At 36.6% G+C, this 18,476-nt stretch overlaps 1 protein-coding gene across 1 annotated transcript in view; it reads left to right on the top strand.

The window, feature by feature from the left end:
• NEGR1 (neuronal growth regulator 1) overlaps nucleotides 1-18,476 on the top strand; it is an 893,227-nt gene that overhangs the window by 577,011 nt on the left and 297,740 nt on the right. The gene's annotated exons all lie outside the window — the stretch shown is intronic.

An 18,476-nucleotide genomic window follows, 5' to 3' on the forward strand; every position in this document is an offset into this window, starting at 1 on the left:
CAGGAGAGTATGCAAATTAACCCAGCAAAGATGGCAGTTAATTTGCATGCATAGGCATGAAGTGGCAGAGCGAAAACTGAAGGCTCCAGCCGGAGTGAAGGCCTGGGTCCTGGATGCCCGAGGAAAACTGGTACCGCCAGCCAGGGGAAGGGAAGGCCTATTGAACGAATCTCTTCATGCAACGGGCCTCTAGTATGCATATAAGATCTTTGATTAATCTCTTCCCGCCTTGCCCCTCTTTCCTCTGAGATTAGTCTGTCTATTCCAAGCTTTCATGTCTTTGGGTCTGTTTTGCTCCTCAGACAGCATGGAGGGACCTGCAGAGTATTATGCTAAGTGAAATAAGACAGTCAGAGAAAGACAAGTATCACATGATCTCACTATCTGATGCAATAGTCTTGACTTTTAAAAATACCCCCTTAGTATTTTCCTAAAAAATTTTGCATTATTTAACCTATTCAAATAAAGTACTTTGGGGGTACTAATATTTTGCCAAGTGAGTACAAGTTATAGCTTTCAATTTTTTCATTCTAGTTATACATCTTCCTATTGATGGCTATGTTAATAATTAATACAGTATCATACCATAGATCAGAAAAAAAAATTTCCAAATATATGCCAAAATTTTAGAACAAAGCAGTTTTTTCATATTAACATATATCTTTCCATTTCATGGGCCAAAAATAATTATCTAAATACCCCTGGCAGTAAAGTATCTGCCAAGTCAAATCACTGCCATAAAGTAAGATTTGTCAGTGACTAATCTATGCATTTGTGGTTGAACTATCTCCGTGAGATTGAGCAAAGGTGGAGAATTTTTCATATATGTCCTGCAGAAAAACTTTAGGTTTATCCTAGAAGCTCATTAAAAATGGAAAATTTATGTTTTTCCACATCAACCCTACTGAATCAAAATCCTTGGCGTACACGGCCTGCAGATCTGCATTTGTAATAAGTAGCCATTGAGTCTCATGACTCCAGTTGCAGAGGGCTATCGGTCATCCCTCCTGAACTCTCTAAAATTAGAGGTAAAAAATCATGACTACTAACCATATTTATCTGAGTGTCAGTCTACTGATTTTATTGTTGAAGTGGTAGGAAGAGAGGTAAGAAATAGAACTGCTATGGAAGTAATATATTTAGCATTGAGTACAAAGAAGTGAAAAGGTGGAGTAAACTGTTAAATTAGCAAGGTACCTAGCCCAGCAAGGCATCCCACTCCAAAACCCCAGACCCAGGAGGGATGTCTCCAGTGGGGATGGCATCGAAAATCCAGCTGCTGTAAGGATTCTCATGGCCCATCCGCCACAGAAAATCCAAATTTCCCGTTGTACTTAACACTTTCTTTCTCATCCTTTTTATCCCGCTGACTTTAGCTCATTGTCACTTATTATTTAATTTGATTCTGTGTTTTCCACACACGGGGAGACCTTAGACTAAGGAGGCAGAGATTTGAGAGAAATTAAATTGAAAGATTTAGAGATGACTGACCAATCAATGAGTCATCATCTATAGGATCTGGGTGGAGAAGAGAATCCTATATAATAAAGTGGTAATATGCAAATTCGCCATCACTCCAACACACAAGATGGCCGCCCCATGTGGTCAAAGATGGCCGGCAGGGGAGGGAAGTTGGGGGTGACCAGACCAGCAGGGGAGGACAGTTGGGGGTCACCAAGCCAGCAGGCGAGGACAGTTAGGGGTGACCAGGCCAGCAGGGGAGGGCAGTTAGGGGTGACCAGGCCAGTAGGGGAGGGCAGTTAGGGCGTGATCAGGCTGGCAGGCAGAAGCAGTTAGGAGCAATCTGGCAGGCAGACAGGCGAGCATTTAGGAGCCAGCAGTCCTGGATTGTGAGAAGGATGTCCGACTGCCCGTTTAGGCCCAATCAGCAGTCGGACATCCCTCGAGGAGTCCCAGATTGGACAGGGTGCGGGCTGGGCTGAAGGACACACACACACCTCTGCACAAATTTTGTGCACCAGGCCTCTAGTCCTTATATAAAACAGAAGGACAGAAACTGGGGACACAAGATGCTGGGAACAGTGAAGGACCTGCCACAGTTTCATGTACATTGGCAGGAGACAGAAAGGGCAGTTTATTACTCATAGCAACAGCAGTAGGCAAAGTATTGTCATCTTGCAGAAGTCCCCTAGGCACCACTCAGGGTGATACAATGAGGGCTGGGTGACACCTACATGCCCAGTTTATGTCATAGCTGAGGTTGCCTGAGCTTAGGAAACTTGGTGTGTGTTTTGTTTTGTTTTGTGTTTTTTTATAATGGCAGCAAGCAAACCTGCCCTTTACCACAGAGGGAGCAATTATCTTTATTATACTGGACTGTAAACAAACCTGCCCTTTGCTCCATAAGGAGGGCTACTTCTTCTGTCTTTGGAGACTGTTCGCTATTACACACATTTTTGAAAAGACAGCTGGGAACAAAAGCTGTCAGTGCCTCTGCTCACAAGACATGCAGAAACACAAGAGGCCCCTGGATAATTGTTTTCCAGCACAGGATGGGAGCAGGAAAGTTTGAAGCAGGGCCTGGAGACATTTCATCAGCAGAAAAGTGTGCTTCAGGGCCTTTGTAGCGTGTCAGACACCTAAGGATAGGTAAGAAAGAAGACTTTGTTAACCAACTTTACCTTCAGAAGGGAAACAGGAAAGAAAAAGGGAAAGTTAGAATAAAAGTAAAAGAGGTTGCTTTTTAAAATCAGAACACAAGAAAATTTTTTTTTATTTTTTAAAGAACTAATTTCAGTTAAATTATAGTCAGTCCTAAGTACAAGTCGTGGTACACACATGCTATTAACATAGCTCACACTAAAAAAATGGACCCAATAGAACTTTTAATAATTTCAAACAATCAACTTTGTCTTCTGCTCCTTCCAAAATTATACTTAAGATAGCCTACCTTTTCCTAAATGTACCATGAAGAATTGTATATAATACTGGTTGATACATTGCATTCATATCTATTGAATCAGTATTTAATGTAAGAGATGAGTTCTGTTCAGATTTCTGGTCAAGACCTAAGTTTTGCCTTTGTTTGGAATAGTTATGTCACACATATACCAATGATGTCTAAGTCATGTAGGTGTGTGAGTGTGTGTAGTTGTTCCTAGTTATGAGGAGCTTTGAAAAGTGTTAGTTTTATGAACTTATAAGTCAAAAAATTGAGCACTATCTAAGGATTTTACTGGGATGATTTCCCAAAGGAAATGAGCCAAACCCTACTGAGCAAACTCTATTTTGTCAATGATCACAATTGAGTAGAGTCGTTTATGTTACCAGCACAGAACTGAGCATCCCCAGACAGCCCCAAGAGTCCCTGAGGATAGAATTGTGCCAGGTTCAAGGCAGCCATCCTTTTCATCGTTATTCATCAATATCGATTGTGCTTCTATAACTGCAGTCGCTTTGTGACATAATTTGAAGAGAACTTCTGTCCTTTTTCCCAAATGGGGTTCAAGATGAAATATAATAATTTTTATAAGCTCTAATAAACTTAGTTATGTGTTAAGTCAATTTGAGAAAGAGATTTAGGTTCCTTGCAAGTTAGAAATGTTTGATATTAACTATTTATCTAATGCTTCTGCCATATTCACTGTATTATAAAACACACACATATAATAAAAATAACATCGTATTTGCCATATAAAAAATAACATCATACTTGATACTCTGTTATGTGAGTTTCTATTCAATTTAATCAAACAGCTGTGTAATGAAATAATTGGTATAATTGATGTATTTTGTATAGATTGGACTAGTTAGTTGATTTAATAAAATGGCTAATTTTGAGTTATTTACAGATTTTTTAGGTGACTATTCTTTGTCTTGATCTGTATTTCATTATAATTATATATAAAAATGTCTTCATACATGCATTTAACATATGTATATACTTCATGAAATTTTTTTAAAAACACCTAAATAATAAAAAGGAATTATGGCAGTATGTTAATTAAACCTTAAAAGATTAATACACATACACATAGCAAGAGAGAGACAATTTGGAACCAGTTGGTAGACTAAGCCAGAGGGAGCTAGTGGATTAGAGTTGGACAGTTTCTCTGTTCTTTTTGCATTTGCATTCCATCCCAGAAGCAGCCTAGAGGATACTATTTTTATCGTAGTTCCACAATTTTTATTGTTAAACACACACACACACCACACACACACACACACACACACACACACACACACACACACACACACACTGGAAGAATGAATGACTTCCAGAAAACCCATGGGTTCAACTGAAATGGGAAAAACAGGAGCTATGAAAGTCTGGTTAGGGATGAGAACTCAGATTCTATAAAATCAGCAAAGGCGACTTATTTGAAGTTAAATCTGGAAAGGTTAGGAAGTATCATAGACTAATTAAGTAATGTAGCTTTCTATAGGGAGCAGATCCCCAGATATTAGAAATCAGGAAAGCCTACATGACCTAGCCCTCCAAAAGGAATGCTATTAGTAAAAGGGTTAGGGTGCCCTGATCTTGTCAGGGGCTGATTGTTCTCCACCCTATTTAGATGCATTCTCCCACTTAAGGGTAACTGTTTTAGAAATGTGGCCCTTATACTCAGAAATAACTTATTTAAACCCCTGTTCTATAATCTGTTGGGCTTTGAGAACTTGGGTCACCACTTTACTTTTCTGAGTCTGTTTCCAATTCTGTACACTGAGGGCAAAAATACATAAATTTCAGGGTTTGGGTAAAGATTAAATGAGATGATGTACATACTAGTACAAAGCCTATAGTGCCTGATGTATGTAGGCAACTGAATAAAATCAATTTCTCCTCTCTCTCTCTCTCTCTCTCTCTCTCTCTCTCTCTCTCTCTCTCTCTCTCTCTCTCTTTCTCTCTCTCTCGTGCGCACATGCGTGCGAGTGTGTGTGTGTGCAGTAAGGGATTTTCCTTTCCTTTATACAATGATGTGTTCCTGTCATGTAGAACATCACCTGGTCCAGAGGAGACACTGCCAAAATACTCACCGAATAAATTAATTATTAAAAAGATTAGCATTCTTTAAGGGAATCATTCTACTAGACAAAACAGGAAGAAGATATTCGGTTTTCTCCACAATTTCAAGTGTTTTGTCCCCCTCCCCCCTAAGAAAAACATGAAATCAGTATGGTGAGTAATTTACTTCTGATATTTCTTTTTACTAAATTGTTCAGGTGGATTCAATAAAGGTAACCTAATATTTAGATAGTGCTTTCACCCAAAGAGAGGAAAAACTAATTCCATTTTTTAACAGATAAGAATATTGAGTTCGGGGAGATTCTAACCTTTAATAACTTCTTTGATTTTCAAGAACAAAACAGACATGAATAATGAAAAGTATTAATTAAGCAGAAAAATTATAGTGTAAACCAGATTGAGATAAAAATAGATCTAGACATTTCAGTTTTCATTCATGACAGTCAAATTTATGCATTGATCATTTTATTTGGTTTGAGAAAACTTTTTGCACATAATTTCCAGTAAAATAGAATTGATTTATACTTCCTATTGACAAATAGTGAAGATATTTTTGGATACACTGTGAACTAAGATTTTATATAATAAATCACTGGCATATATTTGTGCATTATTTTGCATCCAATGCATATTTATATATGCAAATATGCACTTTATCTTTCAATATAACTAGCTCCAAACATATGGAATAGAATGTACCAATTAGTATAACTTAGTACAATTGTATCAAAGCCTGAATTTAGGGGCCACTGGGAGAAGAAAGAGATCAAGGCTTCTAATGAAATGAGCAGTTTTCTTAAGCTTTTCATAAAGTTGTCTCCAAAACTTTGGGCAAGTTAGGGAAGCATGTCAGACTTAAGACTAGAAGAAATTGCAGGTGACAAACAGATCTTCTTTAAATAAAGAGAAAATCTCTGCATTTAGAGTTTGAATAGGGCAAAGATACTATCATGACCAGAGACAAATGGTTTTATGTGAATTTATAATTATCACCTTAGTTTATATTTCTGGCTTCATTTTATGCTCCTACGTCACTTTCCATTTACTTCATCTTTCCCATTTGTTTAAAATTTACCTTCCTTTCCTATATCTTATATTTCTTTATAGGCTAATTGACACTTCTTTGGAAGAACTCAGGGTGTAAATAATGCCTGCCTATTGCTGTCTTCTAAATAAAGTACTAGTTCATATGCCATTTCTAGAGTAACAATGAAGCACTTCAGCAAATCTATATTATCTATATTTATATATTTATTTACCTATTTACTTATTGTTTACCATGAGACTATCAAGGTCTTAGGGCCTGGGATACTGGCCTTCAAGTACACCATCAAGGAAAGGAAAAGAAAAAGAAACACATAGTTATAATGCAATGTGGCATGTGCTTTGATAAACCAATCATAAGGTGTTGCCCAAGGCTATCAGAAGGGCACCAAACACAGCCTTGAGGTATCATGGGAAGTTTGTAAGATACTTTGAACCTGATGGTGTCTGAAGGGCAAAATTGAATTTGAGATATATTTGTTATTTTTAAAAGTGTGTATTTGGGGGAGGGAGTGGTGGGAAGAGTAGTCTCTCAAACAGAAGCAGCAGCATTTGCTTAGCCTCATAGAAATCAGGGGACAAGGCACTGCTGGGTCTGTCAGACTGCACTGAGCTGGAGAAACCAAAGAGGGAGTGGGCCTAAACAGTCAGTAGGACATCCCCTGAGGGCTCCTGGACTCTACGAAGGGGCAGGTGGGCTGAGGACCACCCCCCCCCACCAGTGCACAAATTTCATGCACCAGGTATCTAGTATAATTTTAAATAAAAGCTTTCTTCTCAATGGAATAACAAAATATCTAAGAGTAAAACATTTTCACCTTGGGACTTTATGGTATAGACTTAATTCTATGGTTTATATAATCCCTTAGTTGAAGTAAAACTGTTAGTAAACATTCAGTTAAGGAATACTTAATTTCTTCTATTGAAGGAGACATCATTGATCTTTTATTTTAAATTTTAGACTTACACTTCAATTAATGACTAGTGTGCCAAGGCTATTTTTACTTAATGAGTCTTCTACTCAATTGAACTTAAATGTATTCTTCCATTCTTTTATCTAGGATTTGAGAGGAGTTTTAGTGTTAAAAGTCTGTAGTAATTTTTCACCCTTGTGCTCATGGAACATCAAAAATGTATCTGTAGTAACTGTATGTACATATTTTTATTATTTATCTTCTTTAAAATTGGAAGATGAAATCATTTTCTTGCTTTAATATGTGAGCAAAACTGCTAGGTGAGTCTGATTATTTTTTTGTTTATAGTTCTTTCTATGTTGGTATTTATCACTTAGAAAATGTACATATATATATATATAAATCGTACATAATATATATAAATTAATAGCATGATAAAGTCTGGCCATTAGATAATAGTAAGAAAGCAATTCTAACAGAGTAAAATTCTCTGGACTAAAAACTATTCTATGCCAAATTAGGAGGTGAAGTTAGGAAAAAAAATATACATATAGTCTCCCATTTGTATGTGTGCTTCTCTGATGGTGTACTCATCTAGATTCATGCTCTAGTAAGATATCAAAGTGTCAAACTCTGAAAAATTCAGGGTGGCTTCTTATGAATATATTCTTCAAGCTGATTGAAAGTTCAAACCTTGCACAAACACACAGTTCATAAACCTGTATTTACTTAAGTTCAACTTCATCAGCATATTTCCTCAGTGAGTATACATATCAAGCATGATAATTTATGGAATTGAATTCATTCTAACTGAACACTTGAGAGCTATTGGGAGCAACACTGAATTAATCTTGGGTCTTTTCCATATCGTTAACAAGAGAATCCACAGGAATTGTAAGGTGTTCTTAGGTCTGCCATTGCACATACTTGTATATTTTGTGTACATGCGTGCATGTGTATGAAGAGAGTGAAGGTGGAGTGATTAGGGGAATAGAATGGTAGAAATGAAAGCAGTATATAAAAGAGTTGTGGTAGATACATTTTGAACAAAAGGGCCCACATTTTGGGGAAACTCCCTTTGTACCTCTGAGCTTACTTTGCCTGTCCCCACTCATTCCTTCTTTCATGTGTGTATTCATTTTCTCTTTCTTGTCCATTAGTATTCTTTGCTCATTATATTTTCCCTCCTTTCTCTTCCCCTTATTTCTACCCACATATACAATAATATTAAACCAATTTTGGAAGACATGTATATAATGAGAATTAGCAATGAATTTTATTCAATCATCTTGGAAACATTTTAAATATACAGATTACTAAATAACCACTCCTTATGCTGAATTGGTCTATATTATATTTCCTTATAAACAAATGGGTAAAATGTTTTAGAAATTTTCTAGGTGATAATAATCCTATATAATAAAAGCCTAATATGCTAAGTGTCCAGTTGTCTGGTCAGCTGTTCAACCAATCAAAGCATAATATGCTAATGATATGCTAAGGCCCCTCAACCGCTTGCTATGATGTGCACTGGTCACCAGGGTGCAGATATTTTGACTGGTAGGTTAGCTTGCTGCTGGGGTCCAGCCAATAGGGACTGAGTGAGATGGGCCAGACATGCTCTGGGGCCCTCTGGCAGTCTCTCCCCAGCTGGCCAACTACCTGCATCCCTCCCTGGCCCCGATATGCACAGGTAGGGTCCCTTGGCCTTGCCTGCACCCTCTCGCAATCCAGAACATCTCAGGGGATGTCAGAGAGCCAGTTTGGCTCTATCCTGAAGGCATAAAAGGCTAATATGCAAGTCAATCAAACGGCAGAACAACCGGTCACTATGACACACACTGACCACCAGGGGGCAGATGCTCAATGCAGGAGCTGCCCCCTGGTGATCAGTATGCTCCCATAGGGGAAGTGCCGCTTAGCCAGAAGCCAGGCTCAAGGCTAGCAAGCACAGTGGCAGTGGTGGGAGCCACTCCCACCTCCACGGCAGTGCTAAGGATATATGACTGATATCTTAGGCCCGCTTTCTCTGGCCCCCTGGCAGCCGGCCTAAGCCATCAGTCAGACATCCCCTGAGGGCTCCAGGACTGTGAGAGGGTGCAGGCCGGGCTGAGGGACCCCCCTAGAGCATGAATTTCGTGCACCAGGCCTCTAGTAAACATATATGTTTGGAGATTACTGGATAATGGAGTATGAGGCAGTGTAGCTTAGTGGTTACAGGGGCAAGGTCTGGAGCTGGTCATTCTTGCTTTGATGTCTAGCTCTGCCAGTTATTACTCTGAGAGCTTGGTGAAATTATTTAGCTTTGTGTGTGCCAGTTTCTTAAATGATTAGGTGGAGAGTATGAGTAATTACATGAAAGTAATACATGAAAATGTTTAGTGCAGATTATTATTATTCCCAATCCCTAACACTGTGCCTGGTAATGAATGTTTATCAGTTGAGTGAATTAATTAATTAATTAATTAATTAATTAATTAATTAATATAAAATAAGAACACATGGAATTCTACAGTTAATGGTTGTTAAATCACCCAGATTTCTTCCCCTGATGGATATATGCATTTGCATTCACAAAATTTTGTAAATTAGATCTTAGAGTTCACAGGAGTGCTCAGAATGGAATCCTGAGATCCTAATTCTTAGCAGAAGGCTATTTTATTATAGCAGCCTGCCTCCATGTAAACACAAAAATGGAATGTAATTCTTTTCAGTCAACCCTATAAACTCCGGGGGCTTTATGAAAGAGTATGTAATCTGAAGGGTAACGAGGCAGGATCGTTGTGTGTGATGCAAGAAGGATTTGAATAACCAGAATATACACAGGTGCTCGCTGTCAGAACGGCTGACACTGAAATAAAGGGAAGAACCAATAAGGATTCTAAGTGAACAGATAAGATAATCACAATAAACAATCCTTGGGAATAATGCTGCTCTCAGAATTGGTTTGTTCAAATATTGTCTGAAGTAAGAGCTTTTGTTTAATAGTGAATGTAATGGTGGCAGAGTCAGGAAGCCTGCCTGCTTACTGCTGCACAGTGAAGTTAACTGCAGTGCAAACACACACACACATACACACACACACACACACACACACACACACACATCCCAAATATAAAGAAACAAACAAAAAAGCCCATTCTGCTGGGGACATTAAACAGTTCTAGTTTTTATAATTAAAATGAAAGATGATAATGTATTATTTAGAACAATCTGTATTTGTTTCATGTTTAAGATTCACTCCTCTGTTCTTATCGCCACGCAGTCATGGTCCATTCCGTGACACATCCTCGCACACTCAGAGCTCCGTATTGGGAGCTGCGTCATGATACATGCAGGACCCTGTGTTTGAGACTATAGCACAGCTTTCTCAAATTGTTGATCTCACTACCCTTTTACACTCCTAACGATTATTGAGATCCCCAAGTAGCTTTTGATTGTATACATTACATCTCTTCATGTTCCCTATATTTAAAATTAAAAGTTAAAATTTAAAAATAACACAAAGTAGATTACAGCATGTTTTCTATATTTTAAATCACAGCTAAAAAATAACTAAAATTAACACAAAGCAGATTAGACTTATAAGTCAGAGCAATGAGGTCTTCACACATCATGTAGTGTTGGAGAAACTCCTCCGTACATGGGTGAGTGAATGAAAATTCAAATGGAAACTTAGAATGAAATAGTTTTCTACACAAAGAAATAATTCTCTTAAAGTATGTCAGAAACCATGAGACATCCTCATACGACACCTTGAGAACCTCTATAATTCTCACTAAATTAGTGGTACTTATTAAACACCTGCTATATGCCAAAATATGCCATAATCTACTCATATATTATACTGATTAGACTCCCAAAAAGTTATTTTTATTTAACATATAGACAATCAAGCCTTAATGAGGTAAAAGTCATTTATCTAAGATAAGTTTAGTTAAAAAATGGGGTTCAAAGCCAGATTAATCTGCATTCAGAATCCATTTTCCCTGTACATAACAATTTTATCAAATAGCATTCATTCAAATGGTATTTATCTAGAGATAATGATGATGATTGCATTGGAAAGGATGTTGCTATTACAGAATTTCTAAAGTTTTTTTTTTCCATATACTTTCTCTGGATTTTATATATGTGCTCAAAAATAGTTGCAATAGAAAAATCAATAAATAACTGGCATCTGGAAACAATATTCTTATTTCTGTCTAATGAATGGTATTTTACATATGAGAAGAATTTCTTAGATAATGTCTTTAAATTTAACTTACTTTTGTTATAGAATTTCATTTTTTATAAAGCTTTTTGTCAACACCCCTAAATTGAAAACAATGTGTGTGTATGCTTATGTATGTGTGTGTCGTGGGGAGGGGGATTAAAAATTCAATTGAGGAAAAATAAGTGTAAAATTCTCTCTGAAATGTTGGCAATAATACCATATACTACTATTAACATTATAGTAATATTGTCAAGTCTTATCCCATACAAATGAAAATATATTCTAAATACCACATCTAATAAAATGTGTTTTAACCAGAAGAAAACAAATTAAACAAAACAAAAAGTTTCACTATTCTGCTCTTATTGCCTTGAGGTCTGTTCTGTTAAATTTATCAACAATTTAAAAATAGTTCGGTGACAACTCCCCAGTTGTTTCAGAGTTAGAGTTAGGAGCTTAATAAAATTTCTAATATTTAGATAATATAATAGGCCATAGTAGCTTAATGCACTTTAATTTTTCTCCAGTAAGTTATACTTATTCTTAGTCCAAATAAGTTAGCATTCTGTAGCCTAAAACAGATATTGAGGATGTTTCTGCATTTAGTGCAATTGGATTTACATTATCAGATGGATGAAGTACTAATGCATCAATACTGAGCTAAAGTTCACAAATGCTACTTGTTAAAGTTGTTTCATATTTGTGAGCCTATTGGTTTTGCAAATCCTTCTATTTTTCTCTGTGGATGTCAAAAGGACTTTGGACTCAGTGCAATTCACATGCACATGCAGTCTTTGGTAAAGTCTCTCCTGAAATGTTCTGCACAGTTCACTACTAAATAGAAGGATCTGATGATTTGTGAATTCTTTAAGGGTCAAGTTGCATAACTGTGACTAAGACTTAAGTGCCCTGATAGAATTTTATAGATTTTTCAGTGTGGTAGAAATTTTAAGTGGTTTATCAAAACATGTATTTTATCTTCTTTCTTCCCCCAATGCTTTGACTATACTGTGTAGTTAGTTGTGGCTCAACCCACACACACACACACACACACACACACACACACACTCCAATTTAAAAATTGAGCAGAGGAACTAAATAGATAATTCTCCATAGAGGACATCCAGATGGCCAATAGACATATGAAAAGATGCTCAACACCACTAATTATCAGAGAATTGCAAATTAAAACCACAAAGAGATGTCACCTCACACCTGTCAAAATGGTTATCCTATATAATAAAAGGGAAATATGTAAATTGACCCTAACAGCAGAACCACTGGGAATGACTGGTCACAATGAAACACACTGACCACCAGGGGGCAAACACTCAATGCAGGAGCTGCCCTCTGGTGGTAAGTGCACTCCCACAGGGGGAGCTCTGCCAGCCACAAGCCAGGCTGACAGCTGCCAGTACAGCGGTGGTGGCGGGAGCCTCTCCTGCCTCCTCAGCAGCACTAAGGATGTCCAACTGCAGCTTAGGCCTGCTCCCTGCTGGCAGGTGGACATCCCCCAAGGGCTCCTGGGCTGCCAGAGGGATGTCTGACTGCCAGCTTAGGCCTATCCCCCAGGGAGCAGGCCTAAGCCAGCAGGTGGTCATCCCCCAAGGGGTCCCAGACTGCGAGAGGGCACAGGCCAGGCTGAGGGACACCCCCCTCGAGTGCACAAATTTTTGTGCACTAGGCCTCTAGTCATCTATAAATCCACTAATTACAAGTATTGGTGAGGATGTGGAGAAAAGGGAACCCTCATGCACTATTTTTTTTTTAAATATTTTATTGATTTTTTTTACAGAGAGGAAGGGAGAGGGATAGAGAGTTAGAAATATCGAAGAGAGAGAAACATCGATCAGCTGCCTCCTGCACACTCCCTCCTGGGGATGTGCCCACAAGCAAGGTACATGCCCTTGACCGGAATCGAACCCGGGACCCTTCAGTCCACAGGCCGACACTCTATCCACTGAGCCAAACCGGTTAGGGCCCCTCATGCACTATTGATGGGACTGCAGATTGGTGCAGCCACTGTAGAAAACAGTATGGAGGTTTCTCAAAAAATTAAAAATGGAACTGTCTTATGATCCAGTGATTCCACTTCTGTGTATATATCTGAAGAAACACAAAACACTAATTCAATAGAATATATGCTCCCTATACTCATTCCAGTGTTATTTACAATAGCCAAGATATAGAAGCAACCCAAGTGCTTATCAATGGACCAGTGAATAAAGGAGTTGTGGTACATTTACACAATGGAATATTACTCAGCCATAAAAAAGGTTGAAATCTTACCATTTGTGACAGCATGGATGGACCTAGAGAATATTAGGCTAAGGGAAATAAGTGAGACAGAGAGAGACAGATACCATATGATTTCACTTAAATGTGGAATCTAAAGAGCAACACAAATGAATACACAAAATAGAAATAGACTCATAGATACAGCGATCAGACTGATGGCCGTCAGAGTGAAAGGGAATTGGGGAACTGAGTAAAAAGCTTAAGGTATTAAGAAGTACAAATTGGTAGTCACAAAATAGTCACAGGGATGTAAAATACAGCATGCAGTGAATAATATTGCAATAACTATGTATTGTGCCAGGTGGGCACCTGAACTATCAGAGGATACTACTTCGTAAAATATGTGATTGGCTAAAGACAATGCTGCACACCTGAAATTAATACAAAAAGTGTTGAATGTACAATGTAATTGAAAATTAAACATAAACAAACAAACAAACAGGTAGTTTTGGCACGGTGACTGATTTCCAGCAAACAAAATGTGAGCAGAAATGACTGGGCCTCTTCCAGGCTTGGCTTGTAAAAAAAGCCCCATGCACACTTTCGTGCTTATTTCCCTTCCTAGCTAATGGATAGTAAGCCATAGTTTGACATTGAAAGCTACACATTGACGTGAACACAGCTATTGTTATCTTGATGCCCTGAGTAATTGTATGAAGAAGAATGTCCCTACCTCTGTACCTCATTTTACTCCTAACCATTCACTGAAATGAAACATTATGGTCTATTAGGTGAGTGATATTTAACCTTCATTTTTGTTGACACATTGCACGTTTTGGGTTGATTTTATATCACAGCTTAGTCTCACCTGACTAATACAATTAATTATATAGACTCAAATACTCAGTGTAGAGTAGAAAGATTTGCCTCATATCTTTCTTTAAAAAAATATAGTCCAGAAACAATGATTGAAAGCTTTCTTAGAAGAGTAAGGATATAATGGATCTCTTTTTCCTCCAAGATGAAGCATAGCCAACTAAATTTAATTGCAAATTTTGTCATTCATGAAGAAATAATCTATGAATATCATGCCTTTCAGGCTTTATATGTATGATTTGACTCAAAAATACAATTGGATTCAAAATAGCATCTCACCATCTACCTCTGACATAATCTTTCCTGACAAAATATGACTTAAAAACAAAGAAAAATGCACAATGGTTGAAAATCCTTCAAAACTTAAAAGTAATTCACAGTCAGTAGTATTCAGGTGGAATTTCAACAAAGTAAAAGGCCCAGAGAATTATCACACACACACACACACACACACACACACACACACACACACACACACAGACAGACACTAAATTAAACAAAACAATGCTATACCCTGCTTAGCCCAGTGGAAGAAACAGCTCTGCCGTCCTGCTGCTTACTTAGCTTAACAACTTCCAGACTGCACCAAAGACAACACTGGGTAATCTCCCCTCTGTACATGGTTGCAGCGTTTGAAGACATTCAGAGTATTATTCTCTTGCTTTCATCCTACCCTCCTTTATCCATTGGTCCATTGCATTTCAAAGGGAATGTTACCACAATTTAAAATTGTATATGTGGGAGGAAAAAGATGAGAAGAGTACTAGAACCTGATCTGTTGGGGATTATAGCTTTCCATTGGCTCCAACTATTGTGGTACCAGAGATTACTGGCAGAAAAGAAACTCAATTTGGTCCTGAAAAGTGTATCTGAATTGCCCTGGTAAACCCAGGAAAGGAGAGAACAGTTGTGACCATAAACATGCTCTGCACTTTGGCCTGTACTTTGGGAAATGCATCCAACTAGAAATCAGAAAGACAGTGAGTGGGGTATTTACAAACTACATACTGCAAAGCATCAGTTTGAATTAGAGCACTTCTCAGAAAGAGATAGGGGAACGCTAAGAACATATGCAAATATGCACTAGAATAAGTAAAAACACATTTTTAAAAACTAGTATTTAAATGATTGGCTATAGTAAAACAGAGAATTTTTGTTTTGTTTTTCTTTTAAATATATTTTCTATTGATTTCATAGGGGAAGGGAGAGAGAGAGAGAGAGAGAGAGAGAGAGAGAGAGAGAGAGAGAGAGAGAGAGAGAAACATCAATGATGAGAGAGAATTATTGATTGGCTGCCTCCTGCAAGCCCCACACTGGGGTTCAAGCCTGCAACCCAGGCATGTGCCATGACCAGGGATGGAACTGTGACCTCCTGGTCTATCATAGGTCAAGGCTCAACCACTGAGCCATGCCAGCCGGGCAAGAAAAATATTTTAAACATATAAAACCAGAAAACAGTTCTGCCACATAAAAACTGGTATCACGAAACCATAAAGAGGAAAAAGTGGTAAATCAGGACACAAACCAAAAGCTCTATCTTGCTTATCCCCCTCTTGATACAAGGCAATGGGGCAAGAGAAAGGGATTATGAAAAAAAAATTATGCTCTGAGAATTTCATATCACAAGGTTCACTCATGTAGATTTGGGCTGACTTTATACTGAAGACCCTGAGAAATGCCAAGTAGAAAATTGAATTTAAAGTGGTGCTAGGGTATGGCCCTTTAGATGTCTACAGAGAAAAAAGTAATATTTTCTGTCAAAAACATTTTAAACCTAAGCTGCAATTTTTCATAAGTGATATTTAAGAAGCACGAATTCTTAATAAAAAAAATCCAGTGCACAAAAGAGAAAACAAGCCAGCGGCAGAAATACAAACAAACTTTAAAATAAATACACATAATACAATGATTGGAAATATTGCAAATAGAATATTAACAAGATGTTAAAGTGCTTACAAAAATGAAAAGGGAATTAAAGTATCATGAAAGAATAGGATGCCATCCAAATTGATCAATGTTCTACAAAATCTCTTTGCTAAGTAGAAATGCATTTAGCTGACAAAGGGCATCAGTAAAAATTTATAGTAAGTGTCATACACATGGATGAAATATAAATACATTTTCTTTAAGATCAGTTAAAACAAGGATGACCCCTTTCATTACTTTTTATAGTCAGGATAGGAAAATAAGAACAGGAAAATATTAGAGGTAAAAGTATTGAAAATACAAAATAAAACTGACATTATTCCAAGATGATGTCATTTTCTATATATAAAACCTAGAAGGATGTACTGATAAATTAACAAGTAAGTGAATTTATTAGGATTAATAGATATAAAATCAGCATACCAAATTGAATTGTATTGTTATAAACAAAAACAAAAAACAAAAAATGAGCACATCCAATTGAGAAAAATAATACTTAGAATATCAACAAAATATAAAAGTACTAAGGGTAAATCTAATGAAATATATATAATTATTTAAATCCATTAAGCTAGACCTAATTAAATGGAGAAGCATAGCATACTTAGAGTTGTTTTGGAGATATCATTACCCTCAAACAAAATACAGATTCACTAGAATTCAAATAAAAATATCAAACTTGGGTTTTCATGAAACTTCAAAATTACTTCTAAATTTGATATTAATAATGCAAGAAATGCCTAAAGTAAAAAAGTCTGGGGGAGAAGATACCCTAACAGATACCAAAATGCAATAGAACTCCACAGAGATTTAAATGTGTGGTATCAGTACAATAGATAAATGCACCACTAGAGTAGAACAGAGAGCCCCTAAACAGATCCATTCATACGTAGAATTCTGATATATAAAAGAGAAGAAATTATGGAGCATAAGGGAAAAGATAAATCATTTTGGAGCAAACAGTTTTCATAAGTAAAAAGTAAAAGGTAATGAAAGGAAACTCTACCTCACAACATAAGCAAAATTAATTTCAGATAAATTGAGGATGTAATTGTAGAAGGCAAATTTTTAAAAACCTCTAAAAGATAATATAAGAGACTAAATTTCTAACGCTTGGTAGGAAAAGTTTCCTTAAACTACCCAGGAAAATGAAAACTATTATGGCAATGACATACATTATACCACAATAAAATTGAAGTTTTTATGAAAGATAGCAAAAAGAAAAAACACAAATTGGGAAAGGTATTAAAGTACATAAAACCTACAAAGAATAAATATACAGAAAATATATTAAAAACATTTACTTTTTAAAAAGAGCCCAGAAAACCTACAATATATAGCAGAAGAAAATCTATTGGATCATACATAAAGATGTCCAATATCATGTTTGTTATGGAAATACAAATTAAAACTATAATCACATATCATTATACAAGAACAGCTTAAGAACACTGCATCTTAATATATTACATTTTTGTGAGAATATAGTACAAAAAGAACTTTTAAATACTGTTGAGGAAATGTGAATTTAAACAATAATTTAGCAAAGCAATTTTATATCACCTAGTAAAATTGAACATCTACATACCCTACAGCTTAGCAATTTCTCTTCAAGGCATATTCCCTGAATATGTATATGTATCAACCAGAGGGCATATACAAGAATGTTTGTAGAGGCATTCTTTATAGTATCAACAGAACAAAAAACAACCTAAATGTTCATAAACAAGAAACTTAGCATATAATAAACTTCTATACAGAAATGAAAGTGAATCTATACTCAGTCTGAATGAATCTCAAAAATTAATATTAAGTTAAAGGAGAATAGAAAAATATATATAACATGACATTGTTTAAATAAAATTCAAAAATAAATTTAAGAAAACAATACATTGTTCAGGGGTGAATGCCTAGATAGTAAAACTAAGATAGAATGCTTCCGAAATATACATGAAAATGCCAAAGAAATGAAAACTAGGAAAGAGAAGATGAATTATTTTGAAGGACACTGAACTTTTATCTAATTTATATGTGTTTCTAGGATGAAACAAGAACTTTAAAGGTGCTACCTTAAATGGGCTTGAAACACTGACATTAGACTACAGTTGGGCAAAGTCATCTTGCTGCCATTGCCTGGCATAATGAGAGAGTGTTGTACTGAATATCGCTAGTCCAGGAAAATATCAAAAGTTAAAATTCAAAGTATGACTGAGTATTGCTTTTGCACCATCATAAAGTTGAAAAGTTGTAAGTTGAAACATCGTTAACTTGAAGA

The sequence above is a fragment of the Myotis daubentonii genome, chromosome 3, assembly GCF_963259705.1.
Source record: "Myotis daubentonii chromosome 3, mMyoDau2.1, whole genome shotgun sequence".
NCBI lineage: Eukaryota > Metazoa > Chordata > Mammalia > Chiroptera > Vespertilionidae > Myotis > Myotis daubentonii.